Consider the following 9,126-nt stretch of genomic DNA (forward strand, 5'->3'; position numbering starts at 1 on the left):
CTGTGGCTTCCCAAGTTTTCCACAGCGAGCTTAGGCACTGGTTCCTGACTTCAGGGTCGCCCGTCTCAGCTGCTTCTGGATCCTGTCACCCACCAGTCTTAGAGCCTGTCCTCACCCCAGCCCTGGTGAGGCTTGGGAATGTGTAGGATCTTCTATAGTTTTGCACAACAAATTGCAATCTCTCGGGAGCATCACACCCTCCCAGCACTGTCAGATGCTGACTGCCAGGTCCCGAGGCTGACTCGGAATCTAGAAGACACTAACATTTCAGGAGCACTGACTTCCTGGTGCTTGCGAGAATCGTCCTGAGCCCCTTCTCAGCCAATAGGGAAACTCCTCTAGGATGGCCTCGCCCTTCGCTTTCCCCCAGCCAGTTCCCTTGGCTAGATAACTTCTCTGCCTCCAGTGACCTCTGGCAAAGGGTTTCTAGCTCTGATTAACCCAAAGAACCCGCTACAGATCAGAACCCTCAGGATAAATCCCGGGGTTCTCTGGCCTGCACCTCCTCTGCCCTCAACCTGCTCCCATAAAACTGACAAGACTTCTCCTGCTCCTTGCTGTTCTCTGCCCCACCCCATTCCCCGTGCCCAGAGCAGCCCAGAAGCTTCATTTCCCATATAAACTGTCTTTCTACCCACAGAGTGGTCCAGCGCAGCGGACCACTCCTACCCACATTTCTGTTGACTTCCAAGTCTGTAGTTTTCTTGTTTTTCTTTGTTCTGTGGATTTTAAAAATATAGTTCACTAATTGTGATCTTTAACATGTTTCTGGATACTTAAAAAAATCATTGTGTGTGTGTATGTGTATGTGTGTGCATGTATATGTGTGTGTATGTGTATGTGTGTGTATGTGTGTTTGTGTATGTGTGTGCATATGTGTGTGAGTGTGTGTGCATATGTGTGTGTGCATATGTGTGTGAGTGTGTGTGTATGTGTGTGTGTGCATATGTGTGTGTGAGTGTGTGTGTGCATATGTGTGTGTGAGTGTGTGTGTGCATATGTGTGTGGGAGTGTGTGTATGTGTGTGTGAGTGTGTGTGTGAGTGTGTGTGCATGTGTGTGTATGTGTGTGTGTGCATATGTGTGTGTGTTTGTGTATGTGTGTGTGCATATGTGTGTGTGTGTGCATATGAGTGTGTGTGTATGTGTGTGTATGTGTATGTGTGTGTATGTGTGTGTATGTGTATGTGTGTGTATGTGTGTTTGTGTATGTGTGTGTGTGCATATGTGTGTGTGTTTGTGTATGTGTGTGTGCATATGTGTGTGTGCATATGTGTGTGAGTGTGTGTGTATGTGTGTGTGTGTGCATATGTGTGTGTGAGTGTGTGTGTGCATATGTGTGTGGGAGTGTGTGTATGTGTGTGTATGTGTGTGTGTGAGTGTGTGTGCATGTGTGTGCATGTGTGTGTATGTGTGTGTATGTGTGTGCGCGCTGGCAGACATGCCATCTTGCTTGCCACCTAACTGCTTTTCAGTATGTAGTTTTCTTTGCAGGTTTTTCTTTCTCCTCTTTTGGTACCTGTGGTGATCTGAATTAGAATGGCCCCCATAGGCTCATATATTTGATGCTTAGTCACCAGGGAGGGGCCTTGTTGGAGTGGTGTGGCCTTTCTGTGTGTCACTGGGGGACGGGTTTTGAGGTTCCAAAAGCCCATGCCACCATGCCCAGTCTCTCTCTCTCTCTCTCTCTCTCTCTCTCTCTCTCTCTCTATTTCTCTCTCTCTCTCCCTCCCCCCTCCCCCTCCCTCTCTCTCTCCCCTCCCTCCCTCCCTCCCTCCCTCTCTCCTTCTTTCCCTCTTCCCCTCTCCCTCTCTCCCTCCCTCCCCCCTCTGCCTTCCGCCTGTATCTCAGGATGTAAAACTCTCAGCTATTCCTCCATGTCTTCCTGCCACCATGCTCTCCACCTGATGAAAACAGACTAATTGTCTAAAATACAAGCAAGCCTTCAGCTAAATTCTTTCTTCCATAAGAGTTGCCTTGGTCACAGAACAGCGACTAAGACGCCTAAGACAGGTAGGCACGCTGCTCAAGGCCCCTCCCCTCCGAGGAAGATGGCCCTGTCTATAAGGGGGCTACCACATGCTTCCTCTTTCATCTCCTCGCCTAATCCCTCATTGTCAGAAGATGTAAGATGTGTTTTCCCTTGTGCTGAAAGAAGAATACGCAGCGCAGAAGTGTACATTTCATGAGAACCAGAACTTTTCACATCGTCCTCTGATGCTTGGGCAATGCTCGGCCTGTGGGTTTGTTTCATGACTGTTGAACACACGAATGAGCAAACGACCTCACAGGAATCTCCCATCTTATCTTTATTTCCATCTCATTTGGTACTGAGCTCCAGTCTCTGATCTTGGTGCTCACGAGTCTTCTTTAACAAAATTCGTAGCTGTTAGAGATAAGGGGATGGGCTGCGTCGCTCTCACCCTTCCACGCAAGCGCAGGTGCAGAAACAGAGCAGCCACTCTCTGAGTACCCCGTGAACGACAGTGGTGCCGTTGGTCAGCTAATTCTTGAAAATGAGGTAGAAACCATGCAGTTCACCCTTCGAGTGCTGCAGTCTTAAATCCAGAGAAGGCGGCAGATGTGAAGAGGGCAGATACAAAAGGGGCCAGGTCTACTCATTCTTGTGGATTGATAGACATGATCCTTTCTGAAAAGCTTACTGGGGGCCCCAGATTTGAATTGTTTTCTATGTGCACATGGGTGTTTTGCCAGCATGTTTGTCTGTGCGCCGAGTGTCTGCAGTGCCTGTGGAGGCCAGAAGGGGGATCTAGGGTTAAAAATGGCTGTGGGTCACCATGTAGGTCTTGAGAAGCAAACCTGTGTCCTCTGCAAGAGTACTAAGTACTCTTAACCCCAGAGCCCGCTCCCCAGGCCCAGGCAGCTGATTTTAAAGGTGGCACAATGTCAGTGTGACCAGGCATTCCTCTAACAACTGTATAAATGGCTTCCTGCTGGCACATAGTGACTATCTACCCTGCAGAACATCTGGTAACTAAAGATACCCATGTTTATTGGATTTGATTAGTTCACCATGTCCATAAATTAAAATAAACACAAGTTCAAAGTGGGATTCTGAAGTAACTACCAAGAGATCCATTTTTTTCAAGTCAATTAAAAGGCCTTTATCAAGTGTCCTATCTTAGATAATTTATATCTTCTGGCTTTATTGCATCCCCTTGGAAAGAAAGATGCTATTTCTTCTCCTCCTCCTGGTTGCTCTTTTTTTTTTTCTGACCTAGTAAACTTTGATTCTTCTGCTCTCTCTGCTTAATGCAGCTAAGTTGAACACAACTCTTGCATTTAATGGCTTCACTTCATACGAGCCTTTATCAGGCTGGAACATCTGTGCACGGCTTCTGTGATTGATAGCAGGCTGACCTTGGGAACGCGGTTTTAATTACTACTGGCTCTGAAATACCCAGAGGAACCTCAGACCTCACTGCAGGGAGACTGAATAATCTCTTGGTTTTCTAAGTAGGACCTAGGAGGACATCTCTGTCCTGTGGAAATAAACTTGGGAGAATGTCCTCCTGGGATAATTCTCCCAGCCATTAGCAATAGCACAGAGCATACAGTAGGTGCCCACTGAATCCTCATAGGCCAATGAAGGCTGCCGGTGATGTATATTTGCAGTGAGTGCTCGTAACCACCAAGCCATCTCTCAGCCCGAGATCTGTGTTTCTGGAGGTTCTCTCTCCAGCTCTCATACAGCAGGATGTGCTTAGAGCCTGGTGCTCTAGTTCCTAGCTCTGCTTCTGCCATCTTCCTTCTCTCCAGCCCTCGGTCCATCCCAGATAACGGGAGTCCATGCTCTTCTTATGGGATAAACAAGAGGCTGCAAAGAGAATGAGCATGGTTTGCAGGATTCTAGAGCTGCCTGTGGTTTATAGGAACAGGAGGTGGTGGCTTAGCCCTTTTGGTAGCAAGAGAACATTGTCCCTGATCCACGTTTAAGCTTTAGGGGAGTCCTGTGTCCCACCATAAATGTTGGGGGAGCTGATGCCTTGGGCCCTCAACACCTAAAGGTACCCAAACATCTAGAGTTTCTTAGATCCACACACAGATCTTGTAGGCATAAGGCAAGCTCCATTTTAAGACTCAGGGCCTCTTCACACCTCCTCTGAAGGCCAGAGATATGCCTTGGGAGACCGTGAATCCAGGGAAGAGCTTCAACCTTTTGTTTTGTCTTTAACCTGTTGACTGAGCTTTCTGTCCTGCCCAGTTTCCGCAGTCATTAAGTCCCAAAGAAATCACACAGAGGTCTACATTAGTTATAAATGGATTGGCCCATTAGCTCGTGTTGAAATAAGGGCAGCGGGGCTGCGTCCCCGGCACCGGGCCGCCTGCACGGCTAGCTTTACCCGAAATAATTACACGGAAACTGTATTCTTTTAAACACCGCTTGGCCCATTAGTTCCAGCCTTTTCTCAATGGATAAAACAGGACTGTCATATCCTGCCAAGACAGGGTAAGATAGTTTTGAAAAGTTGCTTGCTTTTGAAAATGGTATGTCAGTTATGTTAGGCCTTAGCCAAAGTTGGTTGCTTCAACGCTGCTAACGTGACTTTGGGTGATTGCCCAGGTAGCTAGTTGTCTCTGTGATTTGTTGCATGTTTTGGAAGTTGTTTTACTGAACTTCCTAATTACCCAGGTAACATTATTTCCCTTCTCAGATCTTCGATGGGGTTTATGATTATATAAATGTAGTTACTTTTCTCTCATGACTTGGCCAAGTTATTTATTATACAAGACCTAAGCTAGTTAGAATAGGATATTTGTACTTATTGTATATAATTTCATAGTAGGTTTAGAACTCTCTTCCTCAAACAAAAGGGGGAGGTGTTGCAGGAGGTCCTTCCACTCCAGCCTATAGCTGTTGAGATACCAGCCCATTGGGGCATGGTCTCTCTCCCTTTAAAAAAGCTGCCACTTCCCTCTCCTCTCTCTCTTCACTTCCTGCTCCACCGGCGACTAGACTCCCTTCCTGGTTACGCAGAGGGCTGTTGTCTGGGACGGTGATCTGTAAGTTTTTTCCCCTTTAAATAAATACCACCCTATTAATCATAATTCCAAACTGGTGTGGCATTGTTTGTGACTTACGCCTTCAAGCTCAGGCTTCTTATTAACTCTTATAACTTATATTAGCCCATTATTCTTGTCTATGTTAGCCATGTGGCTTGGTACCTTATTCAGTGGGGCAGTCACATCTTGCTTCTTCTGTCTGGGTCACGACTACAGACCAAGCTTTCCTCTTCCCAGAATTCTCCTGTTCTCATTGCCCTGCCTCTACTTCCTGCCTGGTCACCCCACCTATACTTCCTGCCTGGCTACTGGCCAATCCGTGTTATTTAAAATATAGTTGACAGGATAAACCACAGGATTGTCCTACAGCATTAACCTGGAAGATAAGGTGATGCTCAATGATTCTGGTGTCTCTGAAAGACCCTGCTTACCCATTATCAGTGGATTTTCACATCCACTTGCTGACTTGCTCTTGGCTCATGCTCAGTTTGCTTTCTTACATGGCCCAGCCCCCCCCACCCCCCACCCCCCGCGCGCCTAGGTTTGCTGCTACCCACAGTGGTCTGGGTCCCTCTGCATCAATTCAGAATCAAGACAGTCTTCTCAGACATGCCAATGTGGCATAGGCTATTCCTCAGTTGAGACTGCCTCTTAGATGACTCCAGGCTGTTTCCAGTTGACAAGTAGACCAAACTAGAATGAGTTCCGAGCACCCCCTGACTCTCTGTGGGATAACACTCCACATAGCCCTCTCACAGCATGGCTTCACTCGGGTCAGGAGGCAGGCACAGGCCAGGAGGGCTCTATTCAGTCCATACACCCAACACAGCAGAGGCAGGGGCATGGCTTTACCACAGGCTTGTAGAGCTTCTATCAGAAATGATACATGCCCAATGAATATACCCAAGAGAGGCCCTATCATACAACAAAAGTATATGCTCAACTATGTTCATGGCAGCATTGTTTGTAATAGCCAGAACCTGGAAACAACCTAGATGCCCTTCAACGGAAGAATGGATGAAGAAAGTATGGAATATATACATATTAGAGTATTACTCAGCAGTAAAAAACAAGGACTTCCTGAATTTTGCATACAAATGGATGGAAATAGAAAACACTATCCTGAGTGAGGTAAGCCAGACCCAAAAAGAGGAACATGGGAAGTACTCACTCATATTTGGTTTCTAGCCATAAATAAAGGACATTGAGCTTATAATTCATGTTCCTAGAGAAGCTAAATAAGAAGGTGAATCCAAAGACAAACACATAGGCATCCTCATGAATATTAACCTTCATCAAGCGATGAAAGGAGACAGAGACAGAGACCCACATGGGAGCACCGGACAGAAATCTCAAGGTCCAAATCAGGAGCAGAATGAGACGGAGCATGAGCAAGGAACTCAGGACCGCGAGGGGTGCACCCACACACTGAGACAATGGGGATGTTCTATCGGGAACTCACCAAGGCCAGCTGGCCTGGGTCTGAAAAAGCATGGGATAAACCCAGACTAGCTGAACATAGCGGACAATGAGGAATACTGAGATCTCAAGAACAATCGCAGTGGGTTTTTTGATCCTACTGCACGTACTGGCTTTGTGGGAGCCTAGGCAGTTTGGATGCTCACCTTAGGAGACCTGGATAGAGGTGGGCAGTCCTTGAACTTCCCACAGGTCAGGGAACCCTGATTGCTCTTCGAGCAGATGAGGGAGGGTGACTTGATCGGGGGAGGGGGAGGGAAATGGGAAGCGGTTGCGGGGAGGAGGCAGAAATCCTTAATAAAGAAATAAATTTAAAAAAAAAGAAAGAAATGATACATGCCACCTCTGCTCAGAGGTCACAGTCAAGAAAATTATATACGGCTCTAACTTAAAGGGAGCAGAAGGGGCTGGGATGTAGCTCAGAGGTAAAGGATGTACCCAGCCTTGAAGAAGTATTAGGCTTGTTCCCAAAACTACAAAAGGGGCAGGGCAGGAAATAAACCTTACCATGTGCCTGAATGGAGAGTAGAAATACTTGCTATATGGCATTTTTATGACGGCACCTCTTACCGTAGGCATCAACCACCCAAAAATCTACCTGCTAACTCCTGAATTATATTACACGGCAAAGGGAAGCGGATTTTCATGTGGAATTAGATGATGTTAAAATAGGGAGATTACCCTTATCCATGGTCACGCTGTACAGAAGTAGGTGGTGGTGAAGAGGAGGCGGAAATGCAATAGAGGAGCTGGCTCTGAAGATGAAGGAGGTGTCTGCTATGATTCAGGTGTGGCACGCTCATGCTTTTCGGGGACTGAATCCTGGTCCCCAAGGCAGGCTATGTTGAGAAGTAGGACTGTTAGGACGTAGGACCCATAAAAGGTCACTGGGGTAGTTGCATTAAAAGGAATGAATGTGGTCTTTGGGAACCTGGATCGTTCCCATGAAGGGGCTGAACTTGACCTGTTTATTGCTCTCTGACTGTGGCCTTACCATGTCATTGCTCTCATAGATGGGTCTACCGTGATCCCATCGAACACGTGACAGAGCCAAGAGGGTCTTCACCAAAGCTGGGGATAATGATGACGCCATAACCTCAAACCTTCTTGACTGTGAGTGACGTAGTTTTCTGTGTGGAATTCCCAGTCTCAAGCATTGCATTACAGCAACAGAAAGTGGAGTCACACAGGAGCTGTGAGCAAAGAAATGTGGACTGCTTCTCGAAGCTATAGACGGCAAGAAAGCAGGCCCTTCCTTAGCCCTCCAGAAGGCATGCCGCTCACACGGCAAGCTTGGACTCCATAGGCACCCTCTCTGGGTTTTAAACTACAGACTTGCATTCTGAATTTGTGTTATTTAAAGCCAATCAGTTTGAGGCAACTTGTTACAATGACAACAGAAAGCTAATATAGCTCACTTAAAAATGAAATCATTTGTTCTTTTGTTTTCTAACCATATATATATATGATTAAACTTGGGATACAGTGAAGCAGAAAAATGTAATATAAAAATAATCCTTATGCCTTCAGCCCCAGATCTCCAGTACTGGGGAGGCAAAGGCAAGCAGAACTCTGAGTTTGGGTCAGCCTGCTCTACAGAGACAGTTTTAGGACAGCCAGGGCTACACAGACAAACCCTTTCTCAAAAAAATAAAAACCCACTAAAAAAAAACCCCTAACCCCATAAGTTTTGAGGGAATTCCAACTTAGTACCACTTTTGCATATAAATACACATGCATGTATATGTTTCAAGATTAGACCATACAACATAGGCTTTGAGCCTACCTTTCTAAAAACAAGACTGTCTTTATTTTTACTTTATTATTTATTTTTGATTTATGTATATGAGTATTTTGCCTGAGTGTAATTCTGTTTACTGCATGGGTGCTTGGTGCCCATGGAGGCCAGCAGAGCATCAGAGCCCCCAGAGGTGGAGTTACAGGTGGTTGTGAGCCACCACGTGGATACTGGAACTGAACCTGGGCCCTCTGGAAGGTTACCCAGCACTTTCGGTCTCTGTGCCGTCTCTCCAGTCCCGCCTGCCTTTTATTTAGCAATGGCTTAAATTTTATTATGATTGAAATGTTCTGTGCTTTCTCAAAGAGTTACATGTGGCTGTTTGGCATGTGAGTGACACCTTTAATCTCAGCACTTGGGAGGCAGAGGCAGGGGCAGGCAGATCTCTGAGTTCGAGGCCAGCCTGGTCTACAGAGCGAGTCCAGGACAACCAAGCCTGTACAGAAAAACCCTGTCTCAAAAAGCAAAAACAAAAACAAAAGAAAAAGATTTTATTATTTTTAATTATGTTTGCGGGGGGGGGGGTCTGTGCATGAGAGTTCAGGCACTGAGGAAGCCAGAGTCAGTGGATCCCTTGTGAGTGACCGGTGGTTGTGAGCTATCTGATGTGGGTGTTGGGAACGGAATTCAGGTCCTCTAGACCAGTGCATGCTCTAACTGCAGAACTCCCTCTCAAGTGTCCCTAGATGCTTATTTTTAAAGCTTACTATTTTTTTGTGAGCCCATTTTTCCTGCAAATGAAATAAAATTACTCTTACAATTAATTTCATAAAAATCCCATTATAAGGGTGAGTTATTAACACTATTTATTTTTGCAAACCACAC

This window comes from Microtus pennsylvanicus, chromosome 2 (genome assembly GCF_037038515.1).
Source record: "Microtus pennsylvanicus isolate mMicPen1 chromosome 2, mMicPen1.hap1, whole genome shotgun sequence".
Classification (NCBI taxonomy): Eukaryota; Metazoa; Chordata; class Mammalia; order Rodentia; family Cricetidae; genus Microtus; species Microtus pennsylvanicus.